Below are 25,444 nucleotides of genomic sequence, written 5' to 3'. Positions count from 1 at the left end.
GCAGAAAATAATGAAGAACGAGAGAAGGCTGTTACCACCACTTCCTTCCTCAAACTGCAGAATAGCTTGGGGCTCAGATTCAATAGGAAGTTACTGCAGCATAAAAAGCTCCCACCCATCAGCTGAGCTGTACTCACCATTTGTGTACATCTTCTTAGCCTGCAACAGTTGTAAAGTAAAATGGTTTATCTGAATTTTTTTTCTTCTTTGAGGCTTAAACTAGCTTGTGATACCCTCAGTGGGTATGCATGGTCCCCCCAGCTCAGCTGCAGGGATATGCTGTGGGTCAGGGTATGGCATGTTAAGATGGTGCATTTTCAGCCTTAAAATTAGCTTGGTTCTTATATAACATCGGCTCTTAGTGGTCAGGTTGGTTTTACTGCAGAGACAGAGGGAAGTAAATGCTCTAGTGTAAGTATGATGCAAATGATTTCTCCTGGCCTGATCCTGAAATCACTGGGGTGTGCCATATAAAAGCATGCAAAAAATTAATCTAATGAGTGACAAGATAGATCTTTCAAGGAGTCCCTTATGTATTTAACACGAAACACGCACTTTCTTTGAATTGCGGCAAGGGTGCTGAGCTCCTCACAAAGTTCCCCCCACCCCCCACCCCCCCCCCATGAGTACACTCTCAAGGCATGAGCAGCATCTGGGGAGTTGGGTTCTCATGCACAAGCACAGCCCTGTGATTTGCACGGGGGGTGTTAATTCAGAGATCTGTCCTTCAAAGCAGGGAAATGATGAGGTAAGAAATCTTTCTGTATTTTGAATACATATATATGTACACACATATAAATATATATGAGATTATTCAAATGCAGCTTGAATATATTTTGCCTAATCCATACAGAGTTTTATCAATATTTCTTTGTTTATTCTCTTTCATGCCAGCTGCTTTCTTTATATATTTCCATTTTGTACATTTTTCAGAGTGATTGGATCATGTTGCATGCACTTCTATTGAAATATTAAGTGTTTGCAATCCCCATTCATAGGCACCAGCTCTGTTATTATGATCCATCATTTCAAAATCCACATATTTGAAAAAAGAGAGCTTAGCTAGCCCTTGAGTAGCAGAGAGCATTAGACCCAAGGAGTCTCATTCGTCTTGTCAATAATCTATGGATTAACACCACCAAATTGTTTGTTTCATTGGCATATCCTTGCTGTGTATTTTTAAAGGAAATGAGTGTGTGCAAAGGCCAGTGAGGTGAGGTCGGGCGAAGGCTGGGTTTATACTGGTGTGAGCAGGGAAGTAGAGAACTTCTCATTTGTGCCCAGCTCTTGGGGATCTTGTGATGGTTATGATCTGGATATTGCCGATTCCTGTTGGTGGTCAGGATGGGAGAAATGAACCCTGTGATGGCCAGGGCTTCTTGCACCTTGCCTGGGGGCCAGGGCAGCTTGCCGGTTTACCTGGGGGGAAGCTGTCCTTCCTGTGCTTGGGTTTTTATTGCCTGCCAGCCATTCTGCACAAGGACTCCTCCTTGTCCATCACTCAAGTATGATGGGATTTGGTAAAAAGGCTTTTTCCCTCACTTTCTGTGTCTCAGTGGGACGCATGACGGTGGAGACGTGGTGGGTGGGCAGAGGGATTACAAGACAGGTGCAGCACCTGCATCACCTGTGCAAGCAGAACCCCTGACCTGATTTGTGAAGACCTAAGATAAAGGCAAGCCTGGTGGTGGCAGGGACCCCAGTGCTGACTGCGGTCTGATGACGGCCACAGCAGATTGTGGAGATGGTGTGCAAGCATCAGCTTTGAGCATCTGTGCCATTAGCAGGTTCACCTGAATGGCAACACCACCGTTGTTAGCTTTTGACATGGGCTCTATTCACTCTTTGTTAAACTTTCATGTCCCCATTTAGCGTCACTGCTAAAGCACGAAAGCATGGTGAAACCCACTGATGCCATCCAGTGTCCCCCCAGCTGGGTCAGTACGGGGCAGACTGACCCTCCTGCTGCCAAAATCTTGCCCTGGCCTTTGCAGCCTGCCCTTTGTGCGGTTTTGTGGCAGACCCACTGGAGGGCATGAGGGCTGTGCAGGGCAGCTGCGGCACCGGTGCAGGGACTGTCGCCAGCTGGTCTAGGCGTGCCATTCATCACTGGTGACAGTCCGTGCGGCATCGTCACCTAGCAACAGCCTGGACACGGCAGGCGGGACTTTATTTTTTTTTTAACATGAAAATAAGGTAATAATTTAGAAATTTGCATTTTTATTTTAACAGATAAGAGTATTTTGGTGTCAGTCTTGAAATTCAAAGCTGGAGATGGTTTTGCTTTCCATGCCCATGACTCCAAGCACTGGAGCAGTGGCTGCCTTGACAAGATGGAGCTATCCATTTCGTGCATACCAGTGTTTAAAGTTGAGCCTGACATTATGCGATTGCCTTGCCCTGTTTTGTGGGTTTTTTTTTTCTCTCCACATATGTGATATAAAAAATTAGATAGTTAAGGGTGGTTTTTTTATGTAACTTCTACTTCTGAGGCTGAACTTTCAGGTTGATTTTTTTTTTAATCAGAGGGAAGAAAAGGCAAAGAAGTATATACACTCAAATTACTCCTTTCCCACTCTTTTAAAACACCTTTAAGATTGCAAAAGTCTTCTGAACTCTATATTGGCAATTCATGGTGCGGCAACTCATTGCAAAATACGCTCGTTCGTTTTCACTGATTGAATTTACTGATTGTTAATGTGTATAAAAGTGTTAAGTACTTTTGAAGTAATCTCCTGCTATAGGATTTATAGGAAAGACTATTTAAATGTCGTAGTGTTTTCTCTGTTGTTATGACAGTATTATTGAGTAAATAGTTTAATTTTAGTGCCCTAGTTAAAAAAAATCTATAATGACCGCCACATAAATCGTTTGCTTTTTTTATTTCTATATTTAGTTCCCTCCACAGAGACTGGAGTTGAAAATAGGCTAGTACCTAAGACATGAATTCTCTTAAATATTAAAGAGATCTCATCAATGATTTTATTAGTCTCAGTACTCAGTGAAGGCCGCACTGACATCTGAAGTCTAATGATTTTTTTAATATATTTAAAGCCTCGTACTGCACCTTTAAATATTGAACAATATTGAAAAATATAGAAGTACTTTTTTGTATATTAGCTTTAGGCAGAACTGTTGTATGATTTCCACTCCTTTCATGACATTGTAATGATGTTACCACATACAACTTTATCTTGCATGAAAAGGTGAAGTCATGAGTGATTTCTCCAATTTAAAAGCACTCAACCCTCACAGTGCTAGAAATGAATATTTTGCATATATTCATGCAACAATGATTCAATTTAAGATTTCTATTTTCAAACATTGCTTGAAACCTTCGGTATGTTAGTAGTAAAATTGCCAAAATGTGTAATAAGATTTATTATAGATGAGTAGCATTTTATTTAGTATTTCATGTTAACACGCTTTTAGGGTTACCCTGGTTTAGCAGAAGAATTCATCTTTCTTTTTTAATCAGAGCTAACACTTTATTGTATTATTAAGATACACTTACTGTGCAATTGTATATCACTGTAGGAGCAGAGTTTTCTCTGCCTGGCAAACCTGCACCTGGTTGATGCATGGCATCTGTCTTCTGCACCCTAACCCCACTGCTTGGTACTGTACTGCTCCCCACCGCTTTAATTTATTCTGGTTTTTAGTTTTCCTTCTAAAAGACCATCTTGAGCTCTGCACTGACATGCACTGCAGGTCTCTGCACTCAACCAGAGTAGACAGGAGCTTTGCTTGGGGCTGGCTCTGCCCTCGCACCACTGACAGCGGCTTTTGCTGCCAGCAGCAAACCCTGTCCTGAGAGCTAACAGTCCAGTGACCAAAACACAAGCCACTTTGGTGGCTGAGTTTTTTAGGAAGCTTCTTTCTGTAGCTTCACCTTTGTCATCTGCCCATTGCACTGTCATGGAGCTAACAAATAGGAGCAGCCATTTCTCTGAACATCTGTGGCCAGGGCATGTATGTCAATGAGTTTTGCAAAATGTCCCTCGTGCCGAGGCCACCCTCTATTGATTTCATGGCTTTGCATCTGGAGGTGTGTTGTGGCACTGAGTCTGTATGAGCTCCATGTAAGTCAATGCGAGCTAAAGCAGTAGAGCAGATGCTTAACCTAAAGCAGCCTGCATTTTGGTTTTGCTCCCTCACTGTCTTTTTTGTGGTCTGGGCCAGGTTATACCCCTGTTGAAGCAGCACCATCATGCATACACAAGCTTGATATTTTCATGACTTTGGTGATTAAAGAGTGGTAAGACCAGGCCTGAAAAATTCCTAGCATTTTGATCTTCTTACCGAGGTCCAAACCCTGATGCCTTTTTGGCTTCCAGTAACCCCTTCACGCTTGGCCCCAGTACAGCGAATGAAACGGCACTCCTGCAGGTAAGGGGCTTATCCTGTGGGAAAAAATACTATTAACATGTAATCATGAGGGCTGAGGGGTGACAAGCTGCTGCAGTGAAGTGATAAATATGTTTACATCTTTTAAAAGTTGTAACTCAGCATGGATGAGCTGGCATGTCCCCGTCCCGTCCCCCCCGCCTTCACGTTCATGTTCGACTCACAAGCAGAAAGAGATGATCTCCTATTAGGAAAGATTTCTCTTTGACTGGGGAGCTGGAGATGGTAGTGAAAGTGGCTTTCATAGATGAAAATAATTGTACACTTTTTGTATTATTATTTTTGGCAAAGACCTAGCGTTTCAGCTTTCCAGCGTATTACATCATTACATTGTATAATGCATCATAATGATAGAGTGAATGGAAACGAAGAAATGCCAGCTTCTGTTGCAAGTTTAAAGACAGACACACATTTTCAGCTGGGAAAGCTGCTGTTCAGCTAAGTGTTTTCCTAGATGAAACAAAGCTGCAATCCCACTTGGCATTCGCATTAATTGTGGACTTGCCAACAGGCCAGTTTCACTGGTGTATAAATTAGTGGAGAATTATTCAACTCATCTCAATAACTAAGAGAATATCCTCATAAAGCTTGCTGAGCTGTAAGACATTCCCCCTCCCCCCCACTTTCCAGGGTATTTTGCACCCTATACTTAGAAAAATCACAGAATTTGCATGCTGTTCAAAAAAAAAAAAAAAGAGGAAAAAAGGGAAAAAGGCAAAAAAAACATACAAAGAAAGGCATCAAATATACTGATAACCTAGCAGAGCAGTGTGGTGACTATCTGCATAAAATAGCAAGTTTGTATTGATCAGAAACTGTCCAAATTAAGAAGGAATTTTCTGGTTTGTTGTTTGAGTTTGGAGTTTGGGTGTTGGTTTGTTTATTTCGTTTTGAAAATCAGCTAAAAATGTGAAGTGAAAGCGCCTGTGAAACGTGCCTTGTTGCCAGCACCAGACACCCAACATTTCATGTCTCTCCATCGAAAGAAGAGCCCAGGAAGTGCAAACTTCCTCGAACTGTCCTGCCAACAGGCCTTTCTGACCTAAAGGGGGATCACCTTTATGGTGACAGGATAATTTGATCTCTATGCCATCTAATCCTTATTTTCTTTATGGAGGCTGCCAGCAAGGGTGCCAATTAGTGCCAATTGTGATGGTGGCTTTTGTGATGCAGACACCTGCCCACTAGGAATTGGACTGGTACCACCAACACACATATGCCACTAAACAGCTGTCAGATGGTAATGACTTTCTGGAGTAGAAGAAAAGGGCAGAATTTCATTCTGAGGCAGTTTTCTGAGAAAATTTTACAATTTTTCACTTCTTTCCCCCCTCTTTTTTAGTATTTGAATTCCAGGCTTCTAATGATTAAGCAAAATGAGGATTTTAAAGTATATATCATAGCACCAACTTCATACCAAAAGCTATGTGGGCCAGATGAGCAAACATAGAGTGAGAAATTATATTAATGTCATTCTTACAATTCGAAATTGTACTTTAAAGTGGTCTTCTGAAGCGTGTTCCTTATTTACATTGCTTATCCCAGCAAAAGGCAAATGAAACGCTACGTTTTCTTTCACCACTCTTCTGAGACATGGCCTCTGTTTTCCTGGCTAAATTAAAAGAATGCATTAAATATAAACATCAAACAATTTTTGTAATTCCTTTTCAGGTTTTTTTTTAAATGACAGAATGAAATGCTTTGTAGCACTTATGCAGCTCATGCCATCAGAGGTGCAATAGTTCAGGATGTCTCTTCCGCTTTTATTAAACTCTCCTCTAATTTTTGGTCAGATCAACAGTCCCTTCTTTGATGCCTAAACAGGAGAAGTTTACAAGCCTGCTTTTATCTGTAAATATTTATATGTGCATGTGTATGCTTGTATAAGCATACTGACATTCACCTATATAGACACATGCACACTTAACTGGAACTTTTTGGGTGATTCTGGCAATACAGTCACGCATACAGCTAGGAGCACTTTAGGGGACTTCTTAATGGCAAATAGCAATTTCTGCTGTGCGGTGTCAAGGTTGCATGAACCTTCTAGCTCATGTAATGTGTCCATTGGTGAGGTACTGAGCACTGGTTGGTGTTAGGGACGTGGGTGGGAAGTGCGGGTAGTGTCTCACAGGAGATATTTGGCATTGTGTAAGAATGGACCTTCAGAGCTTTAAGAGGATTCCTGTATCTTTTCCAAGCCTTATGTATCACTGCCGAAAGCTCCTGACGCCTGATAGTCCAGCCAAAGGCCAGACACTGGCAATTAGCGTGATCTTTCAGCGCTCAGCCAACACATACTGCTGGTTCAGCCTTTGCTCTGGCAGGTGTCGCACCTTGATTAGCGCAATTGCTTATTGGCATCAACCACTAAACATGTTTCCTGCTAGACGTAAAAGGAAACAATCCTAACTAAACGCAGCCTAGGTTGGTACGCAATGATAGAAAATGGTCTAATGCTTTAAGGAAAATGATGACATGGTGATTGCTGTTGACCTTTAGTAAACAGAGTCACATTTAGAAAGGACACCACTGTCATATATATACATAATATGTATGTAAAAAAGTTCATACAAAGATTTTCAAGTGAAATAGAACTAGACCAAATGCATCAGGGTCATTGCTTTTTATTAGCATTTGTTGCTGAGGTCTGGGCCACCATTCCTTGTCACTGTTTCCAAGGAATGTAAAGCTCTGTTACAGTTTGGACCAGCTCTCTTAATGCCGCCTTATCTGTTTCTCTTCCGCTTATGCATTCCTCAGACACTGACCATTTTAATGCAGCTGTAACTGGCTGTGGCTTCTGCCACAGAAAGGAGAGAGTTTGCAGATCGACTTGCAGTGGTTTCTGGGCTTGGTCATGGGCTGGTCTCTCCATCTGCCAGAGAGCTGTGACCCACAAGGGACGTTTCTGTACTGTCACCAGAACATACTCTGAAATTCCACAAATTTGAAAGGAATGGCAACCAGGGCAACCAGCTACTCATGGGTTTGGGAGAGGTAACAGCAAACCTACAGAGGCTCAACCAGGTGTTTTATTTTGTTGATAGCTTTTGACCATAATTTTTTTTCTCCACCAGTTTAGCTTGTTAAGGGCTTTCAAAACATTTTCTCTACATCTTGGGGTTGCTCCAAGACTTCTTAGTTTGAAAGGACAATGGAGCTCAGATTTTTGAAACTTCAGCCCCTTTTCTGGCACTTGAGCTAAGAGTCATCTTTACAAAACCCACAAATCCCAGTAGCTCCTTTCACGATGGTCAGATTTTAGAAGGGTTCATCAGTTAGTTTTCTTTAATGCACAAGGCACATTATTTTTGAATGCGAAAATAGTCTGCACTAGATTGTACTACAGTTTTTGTCAGTGGATGAGTAGTTATATGCCTGGGTGAGCAGGGGGTACAAAATCCAGTCCATTATTCTATATGCTGTCCTCAAATGCAAGTCAAGGAATTCATTGAACTCAGCAGGTAATCATTACTGGGACTGAAGTGAAAACCTGTGCCACTACTAACACATATTCTTTGTTAGTGTTTTAAATGATGCAAACATGTTTTAAACAGTCCTGTGGTGTATCTCTTGCACATCCTAACATATATACTTCCCAGTGAACATGTAACATGGTTTCTAACATACGCTAAACTTCAAAACATGTAATATTAAAGGAAAATGTGGTAATTCTTTAAACACCCTATCATTGTGAATTCATATCATATTCATTGTAATAGCATTGATCAAAATGAATTCATTTGGTATTCATGTAAATGTCACATGTACTTCCATAGGTGTTTCATTGTAAATTAGCATTTCTCAGAGGACACTTAAAATAAAGTGTTACTGAAAGTTCTCATTACACATATTGCTGAGATTAGTACATTAAGGATCATGTACTTACATAGTACTAATGCATTCCTGCCACTTAAAATGCTGCATTACCCATTTCTGATATCTAGCAAATATCTAAAGCAATTTTGAGAATTACTGACATCCTGAAGGAAGTGGTACTTTTGTGATTAAATTGGTTTTGTGTATTTCACTTCGATTTACAAAAAAACCCTGTGCCAGATATACTTAAATGATTTTTTGATTTAAATGACTTTAGCATCAAGTGAAACAAAACAAAACAAAAAAAAAAAAAAAAAGAGAGCCACATCTAATTAGAAAAACAAAACCAAATGTTACAAATGCTTTTGGGTCTTCAAACTTGTCTCACAAAGCCGAATTAGCTGACTCTTTAATATAATGTGGCACAAGCCTTCTGATGTATTTGCTTTCATATTATGACTTCCTAAGAGAAAGACAAAAAGTTTTGTGGTCTCAGGCAAGATGTATTTCTGACGTCTTGAATTGTCCATTACAGCTTGTTTGGTCTGAAGTTATTTTTGAAAAGATGAAGTTTAAAGAAGACTACAGAGCATTTTATAAATAGCTGACAGAAGGCGCGTTAGAGTAACTATAAAAAAGATAGCGTTGTTTGAGTCCTGAAACACTCTAAACCTGTCTGACATCATTGTGGATGTCTTCTGAAAAGGATTGATGTAATTACTTCAAGGCTTTTTTTATACCACTAATAAAAAAGCTCTGAAGCTTTACAGCGGGCCTGATCCTAGCAGAGAATTTTGAAAAAATGTGGGGAATTGACAACATTTTGGTGTTTGTGTTGAAAGGGAAGAGTCAAATTTGGCCACAAGGTGTTACAAAACCTATGCTGCTTAATACAATCTCTTAGCAAATATTTGCTTGCTCTTCTGGCTTCATCCACGTGTGTGTGGTGGGCAGTGTGGGCTTGCAACAGGTGCTAGTGGGCTGTGCAGGAGGCACCATTCCCAAAGCTGAAGGAAAGCACAAAGAAAAAGATGGTATTATGGCTAAAATACTAATCTGGGCTGTGCAAGGTTTGGGTCCAGTCCTGGTGCCGTGCCAGCATGCAACCTGTGCCAAAAAGTAGACTGGGGAGGGCAAACTTTTTCCCTCCTGTCACTTGTCCTGGCATGGGGGGCTGGAAAGGAGGAAGATGAGAGGAGAGGGAGGGAGACCACGCGGAGGAAGAGAACTCATGCTCCTTGAGATCACTCTGTGTCTTGTGCAACCTTAACAGTTGTCGTGACCTGCCTCAGATGTGACACTCCCCACCCTTGCAGCTGATTTCCAGCTTCTCTTGACTGCGATGCCCGTAGTGGGTTGAGCTGCATCTCCAGAAACTATTAAATCCGGGAGTGGATGCATCCGCACCCGAGTATCAGCTGTACAAGAGCACTCAGCTTTGTCTCTTGCCTTGCTTGATTTTCCAGAAGTTTTCGGATCTGAGAGTATTTGCCTAGTTTATAATGTTTGCTAGATTGGTTTGAGAGTGTGCAATACAGCAAACTGCAGGATAGAGTATGTAATCTAGAAATCCATTTCAGGTAGAGGCATAATTAGATAATGTAAGATAATAAATAGCTACTAAAATCACATGAAAAATATGATAGTGCTATAAAGCATGTTTTTATAATCCTGCTCCTCCCCTTTTCTGCTTCCTCCTCCTCCTCTTCAGTATAACAAGGACCCTAATAGGCTTCATGTATAAGTGCTTATTTCTATTAAAGACAAGTGTAATCTTTTGTAGTCCAAATGTCCCTATCATAAATGCTAACTGAGGAAAATATTGGGACTCATTTATTTATGAACCCGTTAATAATGAGGTACAGTAATGAAAAAGGCTTTCTCAGCACAAAGCCTCCTGAACAAACAATGCACACTGGGGAAAAAGAGCTAGTTAGCCTTACTGACTTAGATAAAGCTATGGAGGAATGACAAGTGCCAGTAATTAGCAAAGCCTCTTCAACAAGATAACCCTATACATCTTTGTCTATTTCAATCACCAAAGACTCCGATTCAGTGTAAAATTGAAGCTGGGATGCCATCAATTTCTGTTAACCTCTTTATATTGTTCTGTGTGCATGCATATGTGATAGATAGTTTTTGTCATTTTATTAAATGGTGACATCTCAGTATGCATGTGACTAAAACTGTTTTCTTCTTAGCAAAGTATTTTTAATCATCTCTCCATTGCCTTTATTAACTCACTTCTGAGTCCTAATTGCTTTATTCTACAATATCGGCAGCTGTTCTAGGGGATGCAAACATTTGTGCCCTCTCCTTTTATGAGCAGTGTATCTGTGATTGAGAAGTTTGTGCCCCTTCTGCTATTCATGAGAGCAGGTACAGTAGTTCTGTGTATGTCTGCTGACCACCTGCAGAATGTCCTGCTGCATTTTTACTGGAACAGGGCAACATTTGTGGCTTACAGTGATCAGCGCTCACGCTCAGACGTCTGGTTTCTGTAAGAATGGCCTCCCCTCTCCACACTTGTCCGGATGGGCGGTGCTTGTTTGGTTTTGGTGGTATAGCTGCTGTTCACCTGCTGGGGCCACGAGCCAAAGCCTGTTGAACTCAGTGGAAAGACTCCCATCAACTTTGTGGTCCTTTGTCCATGAATGCATCCAAACTGCTTTTTTCCACCTTAAATGGACAGCCCTGATTTTTTTCCCTCACTGGCTTCCAACGTTTGTGAGCTCATACTCCCTAAATTTCCCGGTGACTTTCAGATAAGTCAGAAAATATGTTCACCTGAAGCTTTTCAAGGGGAAAAAAAAAGTTATAAATCAACCCTGTTCCCTTGACATCAGGGCAAGTTTGCTGAGAGTGCTTGCAGAGTTAGCACTGAGTGACCTGAGAAGTTGCACGTGGCGTTGGGTGTCATAACAAAAGTTCCTTCTGGCTCCATTCTCTTGCTCTGTAATGTCTTTTACTTGTTTTAAGTACTCCAGGCCCTGACTTCTGAGGTTATTAATCTTCATCTGTGCTCTTTTTAAACTTTACTACTAGCACTTTTTTGCCTCAGATATGCTTTTATTCATTCTTTTCAGCAGCAATAACCTCTCATATTGGCCAAATTAGGAAATAATTGCAAATAATAGAGAATTCTTTTCCAGCACTACAATAAAGGATTATATATGTGCTGTGTGTGAGGGATGGCACGGAGTGTAAATACCAAAATATGGGCAAATATGCGGAGAAGTACGCTGTTTGGCTCTCGCTCTGAATTTCTTTCTGGCTCAGAGGTCTTTGTGTTCAGAGGCACGATTGTTAGCCTGTGGCAGAGGTGCTGTCACACGTGGTGGTTTGTGGAGGAGGAAGGCAAAAGCAAGAGCTGATGTTACAGGTCAGCTTGCGCCAGTCACTGCAGGGCTGCAGGTTGGTTAGGAAAACCTGTGCAGAGTCTTTTAGTTTTCTATGGGAGAAGCAGAGTTGTGTGAATCAAATTAAAAGTCACTTGCATTTTTTAAACAGAAATCTCTGATCTATGTTGCTTTTATTTATGTGGCCACAGTAGCCATGGCTTGTCTCTGTTGAGTGAGCACAGAGAAACTTTCCCAGTTCCTGGAATTCCACCCCAGTTTTTCTGTGCATTGTTCAGTTTTGGATCTTCATCCATTACTTTGAAACTCTCAGTTGTCCAGTCAAGGAGCTGAAACCAAGAGTTTCTGTCTGACCTGTATTACAAGTCACACATCACAAGTGGCCGATAATCCAACCCAGCTATTTGCAAGCCAGGAAAACTGACTAACTTGGTGTCATGTTAATAATTAGTTTTCAATAACAGCTATATTTGTAGAACTTTGGGATATGCTTGTGCAAAATACCCCCCCTCTACTCTCAGGTGTCTAGCTGCTCTCATGCGTAGGCATTTTCAGGATCAAAGCTCCTATGAATGTTACTCACAACAAATAATTCTATCAGCTCTTGGGAAGAAAATACAGAAAGCATTCATGTAATGCTGCCATCTCAGTTGGGGAGCAAGGAAATATGTAGACTGTAGGAGAGAGCAAAGCTCTCTCAGTGCTCTCATCACATTAACACTTACTTTCCTTCCTTCCAGTCGAAGTTCTTTGAGCTGCTGCTTTCCATTGTTTTTTATTATTCATTTGAATCTGAAAATAATATTTTTCCTCTCTAATTCAGGAAAAATTGTCATTGCCCACCTCCTGCTGAGGGAAAAAAGTGCCAGAGCCCATCTCCTGTGAGCTCCTTCTCACTTCAAATGCAGGCTGCAATGGCTGCTTTGGAAATGTAACAGGCTATTATAGAAATATGTATTTACACAGTATTTTAAGATGCACATTATCCACCTGATAGACCATAACAGCTCACCATTACAGCCTATTGAATAAAACCTCTCCGCACCATTTTTTTTCAAAGCAGATACTTTTTATGTGACAAATCGTGAATCTATTGCGTAAAAGTGCAAGTTTGTCGTGTAGGACAGTAGGTGGGCACCATTTACCTTTAACCTGCTGCAATGGGAACTTCTTGCTCTGACCCTGCCCTGTAGAACAAATTATTCTGACCAGAGAGATGCAAATAAAAAAAAAAATAAGGGGAGAAAAAAATCTTCACGAACACGAAAGCAAAAGTTGCAATGTGGGCTGCATTAGATTATAAAACAGATCATACCACTGGTGAGTGCAGACAAATAAGTAACATGGCTCAGGTGGAAATCCCCAGCTATACCGTTTGTGAGCTTCTCTGCCAGGTCCTGCTGAATGTCTATGAATTTTAAGCTACCAGCAGTCTCAGCAGTGTGCTCTCTGTCTGCCACTGCCTTTTGAGAGTCATGTTGATGTCCTGAATTGCCAAGGATCTGGGAGCATCCTAGCTATTTAAGGAGTTCCCCTAAAATAGTTTAACCTCCCAGTCCTAAGTCCTTTCCTCTCTCCTGCAGAGTTGTTTTCCTTCTTCTTTAGCTGGTCCTAGTATAAAAAGGGACCCCTCTATTCTGAAAACATCTCTGCTTGGCTTTCCTGTCCAAACTTCCTGTGCTTGTTTGACTCACTTCAATTAATCCATACTTGAACAGTTTCTCTCTTCCAGGAATTCACATTAGAAACTGCACTGCCCTAGGTGCCATCTCTCTCTGTCCAAGGATGCTCGTTTTGAATAGATAATAATCAAAATTTAACAAGCCTCCTTTATTAGCCTGGAGCTAAGCATAAGGACTCTTTCTGTCATCTCCTGTGAGTTTTAACTTAACAAGAAACCAGAGACAACAGAGAAGGCCACAAGACCCCAACTTCAAAATGAAGCTCGCAGCCGAAGACACAGTGTCCCTAGTATCAAACAGACTGAATAAGCTGCAAATAGACAAGATTCCCAACTTGTTATAAGATGAAATAGAGCCTAGCCCCTGTTGTGAAACAATTTTACATTGCAGATGTTCACGAATGCATGGAAAATGTGGTGACTTCAAGTTTCTTTTTGTTTCCTATCTTCAGGATGTCAAAACTCATTTTTTTGAAAAAACTCTCTAATAGTTACAGTTGACTCCTGAGAAGAGACTTGCATGTCTGGAACAAAAAAAGATTTCCAGCCAGCTAAATAGCGTTGTCTTCTTCCCTCCCACCATTCAAATAAAGCGTACACAAGAGAAATACCAAACAGGCATGGGTTTTGCATATCATGCCAATCCTGATCTGAAACAGTTTATTAATATAAATCACCTCCAAAAAAGGGAAAGATTTTAAAGGGAAGCGAATAGCTGCCAAAAAGACTTACACACAGAGCCAGTGTCTAACACTAAACCTAGTGGAAATCATGTATTTCCATTCTTCATGAAGCAAAGCAGTTGGGAGCCAGTGCTTTGAACCGTGCATGGGACACTTGCTGTGAGTCCCCACTGGAAAGCATATGGTTTGAGAGGAAACAGAAACACCATCCAAAAAAGTGCTGGTCTATAACCAGCAGATCTGTAAATAGTCTAAACCCACCCCCCATTTCCCCTGCAAGAGGGGACCGAAGGGCCCTGTCTAGTCTTTGCCATGCCTGTTCCCCACCAGGGTATCAGTGTGAGCTCTGCTCCTGCTGGGATGCTTCCTCTGCACTTCTCAAAACAGAAGGGAATGATTTGGCGAAGCAAATGTCACCCCATGGATGCAAGGATGCCCGCTGGCCATGCCTTCATGTGGCAGACTGCCATAGGTAGGGTTTCCACAGTGTGAGTATCTACCTACTCTGCTCCGCTCCAGCCCACCTTTCTCCGGGAGCTTCTAGGAGGGCTTTTGTGGTGTCCAGCCCATGGGTGGGAGCTGAACTTACATGTGGTTTTGTCTAGAGTGTCTCCTCCTTTACTCTTCACTCTTCACTCATTTGCAAAGAAGGACCGAGCGGTCAGAAGCTGTGGTTTTCTGGATTTCCTAGGTGTGTTTGGGAGAATTGTCCTCACTTTTTAAATAGTGTATTTGGTTTAATTTTCATTATTTTTAGATGTTAAATTTTAGATCAATACAGTATGTCTTAAACTACTGTATTAGAATGCTGCTTGACTCACTTCCAAATTGAAGACCTTTTTAAAAAAATGAAGCAGTCCAATAATTTTAAATCACTCTGCACTGTGCATTGCAATTTAAAATTATTGGAGTGCTTCAAATTTTTATAAGCCCTTGAATTTGGAAGTGATCGAGGTTCTGGGCATACTCAGTGTAGAGCAATTTAAAATTATAAGAGCTGTCAAATTTTTATATAAGCACTTCAGTTAGAAAAGGGATTTGGGTTCTGGGCATGTGCAAAGGGGAGCAATTTAAATTATTAAAGTGCTTCAATTTTTTTCTAAGCACCTGATTTTGGAAGGGTTTTGGTTTGTGCAGCCTAAAATGACAACTTCCTTTGAGAGTTTCTTCTTAAAAAGAATCTCAATCTTGCAAACTGAAGTATTCTTTAAAATGTGAATTCGCTGATACTTTAAAAACTGATTTGCAGAGAGCTTGGTGCTCAGGATGTATTTTTTTTTTCACTTATTTTATTATTTCACACTTTAAGGGGCAAATTGATGGTATAGAAATAGCTGCCTCTTTGGATTTTATTTTTTTCCAACTGTTGCACTCATGATGCAAAAAAAGAGTGGAAAAATGAAAAATTTGATGAAAAGAAATGCATATTTTTTCCATGGACTATCCTGCCTGGCCAACAGAACTTACAAGGGATGCAAAATTGAAACAATTTGTTATTAAATCTCATTATAATGTCTCTCAATGCTCGAAATAAAAGCCATGTGACAGCTGACAATCTGAAGGAAGGAAGTTCAAAAGCAGCTTTATTTGCACTCTCGTGCTCCATACTGAAGTGATTCCTGCCAGGAGCCATGCCAGGATTGCCATCTTTGCCTCGAATCCTGCCCCATCCCTTTGCTTTCCAGTGCTGGGCAGGACAGCAGGAACAGCAGCAAGGGGAACGGGGAGGACAGGTCCTCTCCCTTCCGGCAGCCATGGGTGCATGTACTGGGTGAGAATTAAGGCTCAGCTGGCACATGCAATTTTGTATTCTGCAGGGAAAATACAATTTATGCACCAACTCCCACACTGTTGCAGCAGGACAAATGCAGAGTGAATCTGACATAGCTCAACTGGAGATCGCTGTGTCTGGACAGACACAGCATTTGGCCCATGGGCAAAATAGGACTAAGAGGTAACCTTACTGAGCTGCCAGAGGAAAAGGGTGGAGGAGGTGAGCATGCCAGCCTCTCAGCTCACCCTTCTCTCTTTTCTTAAAAACAGGGATTCACTTTGTGGGGTGGGTATCAGGGTAATTAGTTAATGTATAGAGAGCACTGTGTACCTTAAGTACACATATCAGAAGTACACGTGGAGTGGAATAGTGCATTTCATCAGACACCAATTTAGTATTTTTTTCCCCTTGAATGCTCCTTTCACTTGTTACCATGGAGGTGATAGGTGACCATTTGTAGTTTTTTTTTTCCTTGGAGAATGAAGTTTTTGAATAAAAGCCAGTGATCAAATTAAATAGGGGCAAAGATATGGCAGAGGTGAAATTCAAAAGATAATATGTAATAATTGGTTTTAAAGCAGAAGCCAGATTAATCATACAGTCAGCAACAAAGGAAAAAATTCCTGAAAGCCTGTTGCATTTTCTCTTGGATTTTTTTCAGAAAGGTAAAAATACAAAAATGTTTTTTTTACTCTCCCTGCTATTAACTACGTCATCCTCGTGGGATGCAAAAAACAGGGGCAGTTCTGTGCCAGAAGGACGAGGAATGGGAGACCAAACGTATTTTTGCTCAGTATAAATTGGTTTGGACTGTGCTTTCATTGAATCCTTCTGGAAGTTTGTGGCAGGCACAAACTCTGCTCAGCCACGCTCCTTGATGTGCAGAGGCGATGTGAGCAGTAGAGGCGAGGTGTACTGGGGACTCAGTGCCAGCGTGGCTGGGAGCTGTTGTGTGTACTTGTGTCAGCAGCAAAAAAAGGTTTTCTAGGTAGAGTTTGGTAGGTGTGAGCTCTCTGTCTATCCCTTCTCCTTCTGACCAGTGTGTGGGCATGGACATAAATTCTATTAAAAAGCTGCACTGGCAGAAGAGCAAAAGAGGCAGGTCCGGGCTGTCCTGGAAGTGGCTGCCGGCAGGACTGTGTGTATCGGATGAACATGCGTGGCTGCAGGTGCGTGCGAAGGCAGAGAGGTATCAAGCTGGATGTTAAACACAGAGAAAGACCCTGGTCCTGTCTATCTGAATCCCAGTTCTGGTACGAAATACAGAGCAAATCGGCTCTGAGATGTCGCCTTGCACAGGCACGCGTACAAGCACCGAGGCTGCCCTAAAGTTCCCGTCTCACTGATTCACTTCAGACGCTGTGTGCTCAAACCCTGCTTTTGGGCTGTATTTATGCTAATGTTGACAGTTTTTTCCTCCTTTGTTACGTTGTGCAAACCAAATAGAAAGTGAGGTGAGCTTGTCTGAGCAGATGAAAGATGGCAAGGAATTGGTGCTTGGGGACCAGTGTCTTGGTGACATCGACTCTGCAGTCCTTTTTTTCTCTCTCTCCCTGGCTTCCCCTCTCCCTCTCATTCTCTCTGAAATGGTCTGTGCCTCCAGTAATTTACATAATACTCTTCTGACACCTTTACTTTAGTCATCAATCACGGTACCTTCTCTCAGTCTATCTTTTGTCTGAGCATGTCTCTTCTTTATCAGGCCATGCACAAAAGATTAATTTCACAGTTTTTCTCCCTTCTTTCTTTCCTTGCAAGATACAAAGCTCATGAAATGACAGAAGCAAGATAATGAAAACAACAATGCAAGCAATTTTTTTTTTTGTTCTTGCTGGTTGGATCTCAAGATACTTTTTTTAACCTCATTGTGTGCCATCTGTCTTAGAAAAGGTCTGCTCTGTATTTTTTAATACAATTCTGATGCTGTTCTGAAGACTACCTGGGAAAAAAAAATACATATTTTAATCAGGCCGTTGACATTGATTTTAAAAAAAAATAAATAAAGAATTTGGTAAACAATTAAAATGAGGGGTCCATTTCTAATGGTGGCATGGGCTATTGCACAGTGCCCGTGCCCCAATTAATATTAATGATCTCTTGTGCATAGCAAATTTATGGCATTTGATTGACTCACACAACTACACTTCAAGCTGTCATGTAAAGTGAAATATATGGGCAACATGGCCTAATTTGCATATGCATATGTTCTTAATATTAATTAGTCTAATGGATCTAAGGACCTGGAGATAATTTGAGATCTGGGAGAAGAGAAGCAAACAAACAAAACAAAACTCCCTATAAAGTGCCCTGGTATGGGCTGGTCCTACAGTTAAATAACTCCCAAAATGCAAAATAATCGGCATGGATTTCTTCTCCTTCCCGATGTCTCTCCCAGGATCAGCTGAATTAAAATCTTATCCCATATAATGTATTGTTTTGGCTCTGACCCTGACACTTTTTAATTTGAAATATTTAACATGCCAAATAAATTACAGCATTATTTATATATAAGATGAGTTTGAGTGCGGACTTATGGATGTAGATCAGGGCTATGAGATATGCAGCCCTGCGAGGGGTCTATTTCCCAACACACCCGTGTAATTCCCATTAATAATAATGGGAACTGTCTGAGTTTATTGAGGGGAACTTTCCCCAGCTCAGCTTTGTGCTTGCATTGCCTGGGAACAGGGGTGCAGATTTCAAGAGGAAACAGCCACTTTTGACCATTGGATATTGGTCTTCCAAAGTTAGTGAAAATTCCCTCTTTTTGGTACTCCAGGGCATGAGAGGTTCCAGAGCACGAAAGCAAGGAGGTGTCAGCGTAATCTTTTGTTTGACTTTTGTTGTGCACGGGATTGCCTTGTGGGAGAGCTGGTATCCTAATCCTGGATGCACCCCTATGTCTAGACAACTCCTGTGTTAACCAGCTTTAGTTTTTCCCAAGGTCTGGACCAGTGAGTTGAACCCGAGTGAGTGGACAGGGCAAGCTTCCCATCAGTGTGCAGGATCACTGACTTCATGTACCTGCATTCATTATTAGCACTGGTCATTTAATATGCACAGCAATGAGTCCATAACAAATCACCTCTTATAAACTATGCCCAGTTCTCTTTTACACGTTCTGTTCAGCAGGTGGAATTAGTGGAGTTTACCCTCTTGGATGTTGAAGCCATCCTACAAACTGACACGTGGCCTCTGCCTGTTAAACTCCCTCTCCTGAAATAAGTGAGTCATTTCACCAATTCTGCAGATTTAGTACATTTACTGCACAATTGGCGGTGCCTGCTGTGCTGCAGCACAAACTGCTCCCAGCACGCTTGTGCTAAGCACAATGCTTTTAACTTCAGGACAGACAGACAGGTGCCTTTTTGTGGGTACAGCACACTGGCCCAGATGCACCAGCACTGTAACGCTTTGTGCAAGTTAAGGAGTACATTTTGACGATTGTGAAGAGCTGGTTGGCAGTGGGGTCTATGCGCTAAGTCCTTCTAGGACCACAGAGTGCTGGAGGGAGTGGGAAGGCAGGGTGAGGGGGATGCTGTGGTGCCCCTGCAAATAGGCAAAAGGCAGGCCAGGATTTCTGTGGACATCCTTTTTTTTATAGGAAGCAAAGAGAATCGCTTGAGAGTCAATAGCATGACTCCTGTGCAGTTGTATGCGCGTAGTGTGATGATCCCAATGGATAAGGCGAGTAGGCTCCACCCTCCAGTACTCCTTAGTCTGCTGGGAGCCCTTGGGGAGAGAAGGTGGCTTAGGACATCCCTCTGCAGCGTTCTGCATGAAGGGAAGTGGGAAGGGTATGTGGGATGTGTCCGGCTGTGGCTCTCTTACAGTGTGAGCTGGTGGCTGCAAGGCTGTTTCTGTGCAAGATGGGGAGGTGGCAGAGGAGTGACGGCGCAGTGCGTACAGCATCACTGGCACCAGGGAAGTTTCTGCGTGGGCAGTTTCAGTGAGCCTTGGGCAGCCAGCCGAGGAGCTGGGGCTGCAGCTACAGCACAACCCCTTCATGGGCAATCTGCAGGGAGGGAAGAAAATCCCAAAGGCCAGAACATAACAGAGGCTCCCCCAAGACAAGGGTGTTTTGGAGCTGGGAAACTGGTTAATGCGGGGGACATGGGGTCGGTCCTCAGACCAGGATCCAGTGCCTGACTGGCCTGGGTTGTTTGGTGTAACAAAGAAAACACTCCACAGGGCTTCAGCAAAGCTGTAATGAATCTGCAAGTTGCTGATTGCCTTTATGAGGTGCTAAGCACTGATGGCTGCCTGATACCAGAGAGGAGAGTGTCAGCTCTTGTCCCAGTCAGGTCTACAGTGAGTTGTTCTGTAGAAAAAAATGACTTTCCTGTAGGAAAGCATCACTTATATACTGAATATATATAACAAAACCTGGAAAGCCTCTAGTCACTCATTTTAGCTGCTAAAATGCCTTTAGGCCAACATTCCTGCTGTGAAAGGGGTTATGGACATGTCATTTGGGGGTCATCAGTGAAAAATATACCCAACTTTTGTTATTCTTAAGTCTAAATCAAAAACCTCTTTTCACAATCCACTAAGGGACGATTTACTAGAGAGTAGAATGTGGTATCAATTATTTCTGTGGGCATCCTTTTTGTTATAAGAAGCAAAGAGGATTGCTTGAGAGTCAATAGCATGACTCCATCTCAGATTACTAAATAATGAAATGCTAAACTTGGCCTAGAGTAAGGACTATTCCTGTCTCAAAGGGACCAGAGGCTTCAATTAAATCAGAGGACAGTGTTCAATGAATGAGAAAAGGATGCTTAAGGTACGATGACATATTACCGGATTTTACATTTAATTGCAGTTCTTTGTTCTTTTAATAAAAGCACAAGAGCAGTGGATCTCCATTATGGTCATCTGGTGGCATTGTTCACAGTGGACAGTTTATTGTAATTTATTGGCTATGTTTAATCCTCTGTTTTTCATATAAATGAATTCTGTCTGCTTTATTTTATGAATTTTCTTTGCTTTAAAAAAATATAACACCTAATAGTTATTTACACACAAAAGAGCTTTTCCCTGAAATACTCAATGGTGCAAGAAAGAAGCAACCCAGCCTAGTATGAAAGTGAGTGCTTCTGCTCAGAGGTGTGCAATTCTGCATCACCCAAGCAGGTATTGCCACTTGCAGAGCAATTTGGCTGCGTGGGGGCAGCATCCTGCACATGCTGTGCACCCTTGGGGGTTTGGAAAGGGTGAAAATTCCCAAGAGTTTTCATGAGAAAGTTTTCATGAGAAGTTAAGCAAAAGACAGGTCCTGACTTGCTCCCCCTCAAAATGTCCTTGTTTGTTTTGTGGGGCTCTGTGCTGCTAAACTTTCCTATGCCTGGACCAGGCTGGAGCTCACTGTGGGCACAGAGGCCCATGCATGGAGCAGCTTTCTGGGCTTCTGGTCTGGTCCAGGAGAAATTGGTTTTAAAATCCCCTGCCCCCAGAGGTGGGTTTTGGCCTTTCTGCTCAGTGCCCTGGGATAATGTACAACACATGGCAGTAGTTTAGCTGGAAAACCACAGGAGCATGTGTATGTGATTATACATATGTGTGTGCACACATGGATGCATGTATAGATATATTTATAGTTTTATGTTTGCATATATAGTTATTCATATTTATTTTTAAATGTAAATTTCTAAGTGTTTTTAAGTGGTTGTCAGGCGAATACCTCCTTTTAGACATTTTTGCTGTGACACGTCATTGCTATGACTTGTCTCATCTAATCATGACAATTGTATCCCATTATATAAATGATGAAATCATCAGTGATTTAACTATCGTAACCTGATGCATCATGTAACTGCGGTTACTGTCAGTTTAGGAAGGGAGAAGTTGAGAGACCTGTAAAACTCTGATTCTCATCTATATCTGTAGAGAGTGGTTTGTTTGGGGTTTTTTTTCCCCCTTCTTATTTTTTTCTGTCATTAAAACGTCCTGATGCAGAAGAGGGACTCTTAAATGCCACTGAAATACAGTGTGCATTAAGCACAGGCAGGGGAGATAGCCTCTCTTCAGCCCTGCACAGTGTGAGTCTGGTTTTTGGGCAAGATCCTCCCTGAAACAGGGTCACAGCAAGAGGTTCACTTTCCTATTTGGACAGGTTGGGTGTCTTTCTTTCATTTCTGCCTTGTTTCAGCCTGCCTCATGTCAGAGCCTGTCTCTGGAAACATGGCAGCTTAGTGAGGACAGTGGGATGAGACAACTCTCAGAAGTAATGACACAAAACGAACGGCAACCAACCTTGCTGAAACTGCCGCATGAGGTTTCTAATCCAGGCGGTTTCTGGGCCCAGGGGAAACTTGTGAGCTACACTGCCTACTAGGGAGAAATTTCTTGATATTTTTATCTGGAGGATTTTTTTGTGGGTTTCTTTTCAATGAGCATGCAATGCTTTTAACAGCCTGCAGTATCTAATTTTTATAACATCATTTAGCCGTGTGACAACTCCAGAGTAATGGATTCAGGAACTGTGCGGTGAGTATTGTCTGTGCAAGAGGGTACAGGCAGTGCTTAACTCCCTATCGATTGCAGCAAGCAACTGATAAACAAGTGAGTGCCTCCTGATCAGCCCAAAAAGGTGCTGCAGGTCTCAGATATGTTTGTTCAGGTGTGGGTTTGGGACTATAATCTGCAGTTGCAGCCTTTCAGTGTCTGGAAATTGCTTTTGCTCTTGCCCGCGCAGTCCCATTCAAGGGTGGCGGTGTCAGAGAACTCCCTCCCAGGTGGCTGTACATCTAGGGCCGGGCTGTGTCTGAGTGAGGATCAAGCCATATGCCCAAGAGCCACTTGTGCACATGACTGATGCCATGTGCCACACACCAGCCCCCTTGGCATGAAGTCCTGTGCTGCATGGGGGAGAATTATAGCTGTGATCTGGGCAGTTGGTTCACCAAATGCATTGTGTTTGTCATAGCTTCTTCTTCCAGGGGCCAATGCAATGTGACTCTGCCTTATGCATATTTGTAAATTACCATATGATGAATACAGGACTGTGCTACGGCAAACCCTTCCTCTTGACAAAGTGCTGTGCCTATTCCCAGTTCTCCCTGGCCTCTGTTTTTGTTAATTTTACACTGAAGGATCAACATGCCCAGGATGCAAGCGTGCATCCATCTCTCTCCCTCTCAAAGGAAATTAGTGCTTTCCTGTCACTGCAGGTGATATGAGAAGGGGAGGAAGTACACAAACTGATTTATCTAGAGCTGTCAGCTGTTTTGAGGATGTTGACTACTAAGGGTGTCAGCTCCTCCTCAGTAGTTGGCTGACTCTGAAGAAGACCCCATTCCTCATTAAAAGAGCACTGAGCTGCACTTGAAAGTGACTTTCCTACTTGTTCTCCTCTTACAAACATCACAATAACAGATTCACTGTTTAAAGTGGCATGATCTTCATGCCAGGCCCAGGCAGCTTTGTAAAATACACCTCTGCAGTACTTGGTAGCATCGGTACCATCCATGCAAAATTCATTTGAGGTATAAACTAGAGACTATCATCACAGATGACAGTTATAGCAAATCAGCACGCTGTGTACAGTTTCATCCTTTATTCACATTATGTATCATAATAAACGTCGTCCTAGCAACGCAGTTCCTTGAGAGTCAAACACAATATCCCACAATGCCTTGCCACGGATAGATGTGAGAAATCGCAACTGTAAGAGCGTGGTGTAGCCTGAAAAGGAATCAATACTTCCTACCATCATTTAAAGGACTTTTTCCTCCTCCCGCTGCAGCCGTGGGAGAGATGTGGGAAGGGAGCCTGTGTGAACTGGGGGTCCTGCTGCACGCTGATCTGCATGGGACCAAATGGAGTGTTAGCAGTAGTGGGAACTGGATTGAAATGTGACAAGACTAGAAACTGGAAGGCTTGAGGAAGAAGAGGAGGGGCTATTGCATGGGTAAATTGAGCAGTATTGGGGAAGAAATATTACTCAGGTATAAGACTGTATCTTCCTTCTTTTTAATAACTCCTTAGTGACAAAGCACTACTAAGGTATTGAAAGTGGAAAGAAAATAAAAGTCTTTGGTATAGAATTCTGCTCAGACCTGAGAGAGATATTTCCTGAGTGGAGTCAGGTGTGATTCATATAACATTATGCCAGTCCCTGGGGAATGTCATCTTCTGATGTCTCCATTTGCCCGAAAGGCTTCCTTGCAGATGCAGCACCAGGCTCCCCCACCAAAGGGCTGAGTTCACCTTCAGACCCTGACATTCGCCTGCTCTGTGAGATACAGCAGCCCATTTTCTCCAATCCTTGACCTGCTAACGCACATGATTTTCCGTATCCCTGGTCATGATAGCTCCTGCTCACATGCTGTGTGTTAGGGAGAAGCTGCTGCCTCCCCAGGGTGCTGGTCAGCCCATGGTGGGATTGCCAGTTCCTTAACACTGAACCTCTCAGGTGGGGCCAGTGGGATACTGTCCCCTGTTCCTAAGGCAAATTGTGTGTTTCCACTGCTGGAAAAACTATGAGAAGGGACCCTCCAGCTCCTGCCTGTGGTGTGTCCTCTGATAGAGATCATGCTCGTGGATTCTCTCGCATGGAGCAAAGGTTTTTCAGGACGAAGCACTTTTTTCAAAAGACCCTGATTTTTATTTTTATTTTCTTTGCCTACTGTTATGGACAAAATTGTCACTTGATGTCTTTCTGAGATGGAAATGTCTTAATTAGCGGGCTGCTAGAAATGAGGAAACATCTTGGAAAATCATCCTAAGCATTGCTAAGATGCACCTAATTTCTGCATGAGCATGGGGCCACTTTCACAGCAAACCTGATCCAGTGTGTAGTTTGGCAGTTCAAAAGTAACTGAGCCAGTGAGACATGAATGCCAGAGGACATAAAGTTAACCCTTCCCTGCACAAGTACCTCAGGAGAGGAGGTAATGCAGATACCATAGGAGTTCAGCCTTTACACAAAGCAGAGCACAGTACCAAGCAAAGACCTGAAAGTTTAAAGTCTGGACCACAGTCCCAAACAGAGTCCTTCCAACCTGTGGGGAGGTGTACATCTTGCCCAGGCTTGCCATAAAATAAGCCCATCCATCGTCGTCAAAGTTTGTAGACATAGAAGTCTGGATCCAGAGATGGGTTTGGGGCTCAGCTCTGCATAATTCATTGTTGTGGAGCAGTCCTGTAAAACAAAATAATTTATCTCATTTTCTAGAGTGCATGCAGGTTTTGGTGTTACAGCTGAAAGGACAGTTGGGGTCCTGTGGGCGGGAACTCAGAGAAACACTAAAAAAAATAAGCTGTTATGGTTATTAATTAGAATTTTGTATACTTTTCAGTTTGTTTCTTCAGGACTGATTCCACTGCACAATAATTAAAAAGAAACCCGTGCTGACTGCAGTGCCCCCCTGCCCGTGGAGCGGTGCCTGGCTGATCCCATTGTCTGCACCCTGAATGCTGAGCCTACAGTTAATAATTAGTTAGCAGCGCTTAAATGAAATCGCACAACCGATTCTCTGGTACACTGGCAGAGGCGATGGCTGAGCCAGCCAGGACTTTGTCATCTTGGCAGGGAGAAGGAGTGCTCTCTGCCATCCTGCAGCCAATGTGCCATGCAGGGGAGCTGGCGCAGCCGGGGTGGCATGGCTGGCAGCAGGCTGAGCCCAGCAAAGAGGTGCAGGCAGGAGGGGAAGGGAATGTTTTTGCCATCTTCTGGGGGAAAAAAAAAAAAAAAAGGAAAAGGGAGTCTTTTTTG

General features: G+C 42.5%; 1 long non-coding RNA gene across 13 annotated transcripts in view; it reads left to right on the top strand.

The window, feature by feature from the left end:
• The first annotated feature begins 621 nt into the window (after positions 1-621).
• Positions 622-25,444, top strand: part of LOC129785307 (uncharacterized) — a 229,966-nt gene continuing 205,143 nt past the window's right edge. For all 13 annotated transcript variants that reach the window (XR_008749185.1, XR_008749182.1, XR_008749181.1 and 10 more), the window contains exon 1: positions 622-748. This is a non-coding gene — a long non-coding RNA (uncharacterized LOC129785307). The remainder of the gene's footprint in view (positions 749-25,444) is intronic.

This window comes from Falco peregrinus, chromosome 11 (genome assembly GCF_023634155.1).
Source record: "Falco peregrinus isolate bFalPer1 chromosome 11, bFalPer1.pri, whole genome shotgun sequence".
NCBI lineage: Eukaryota > Metazoa > Chordata > Aves > Falconiformes > Falconidae > Falco > Falco peregrinus.
This window is presented reverse-complemented; position numbering and strand designations above follow the sequence as displayed.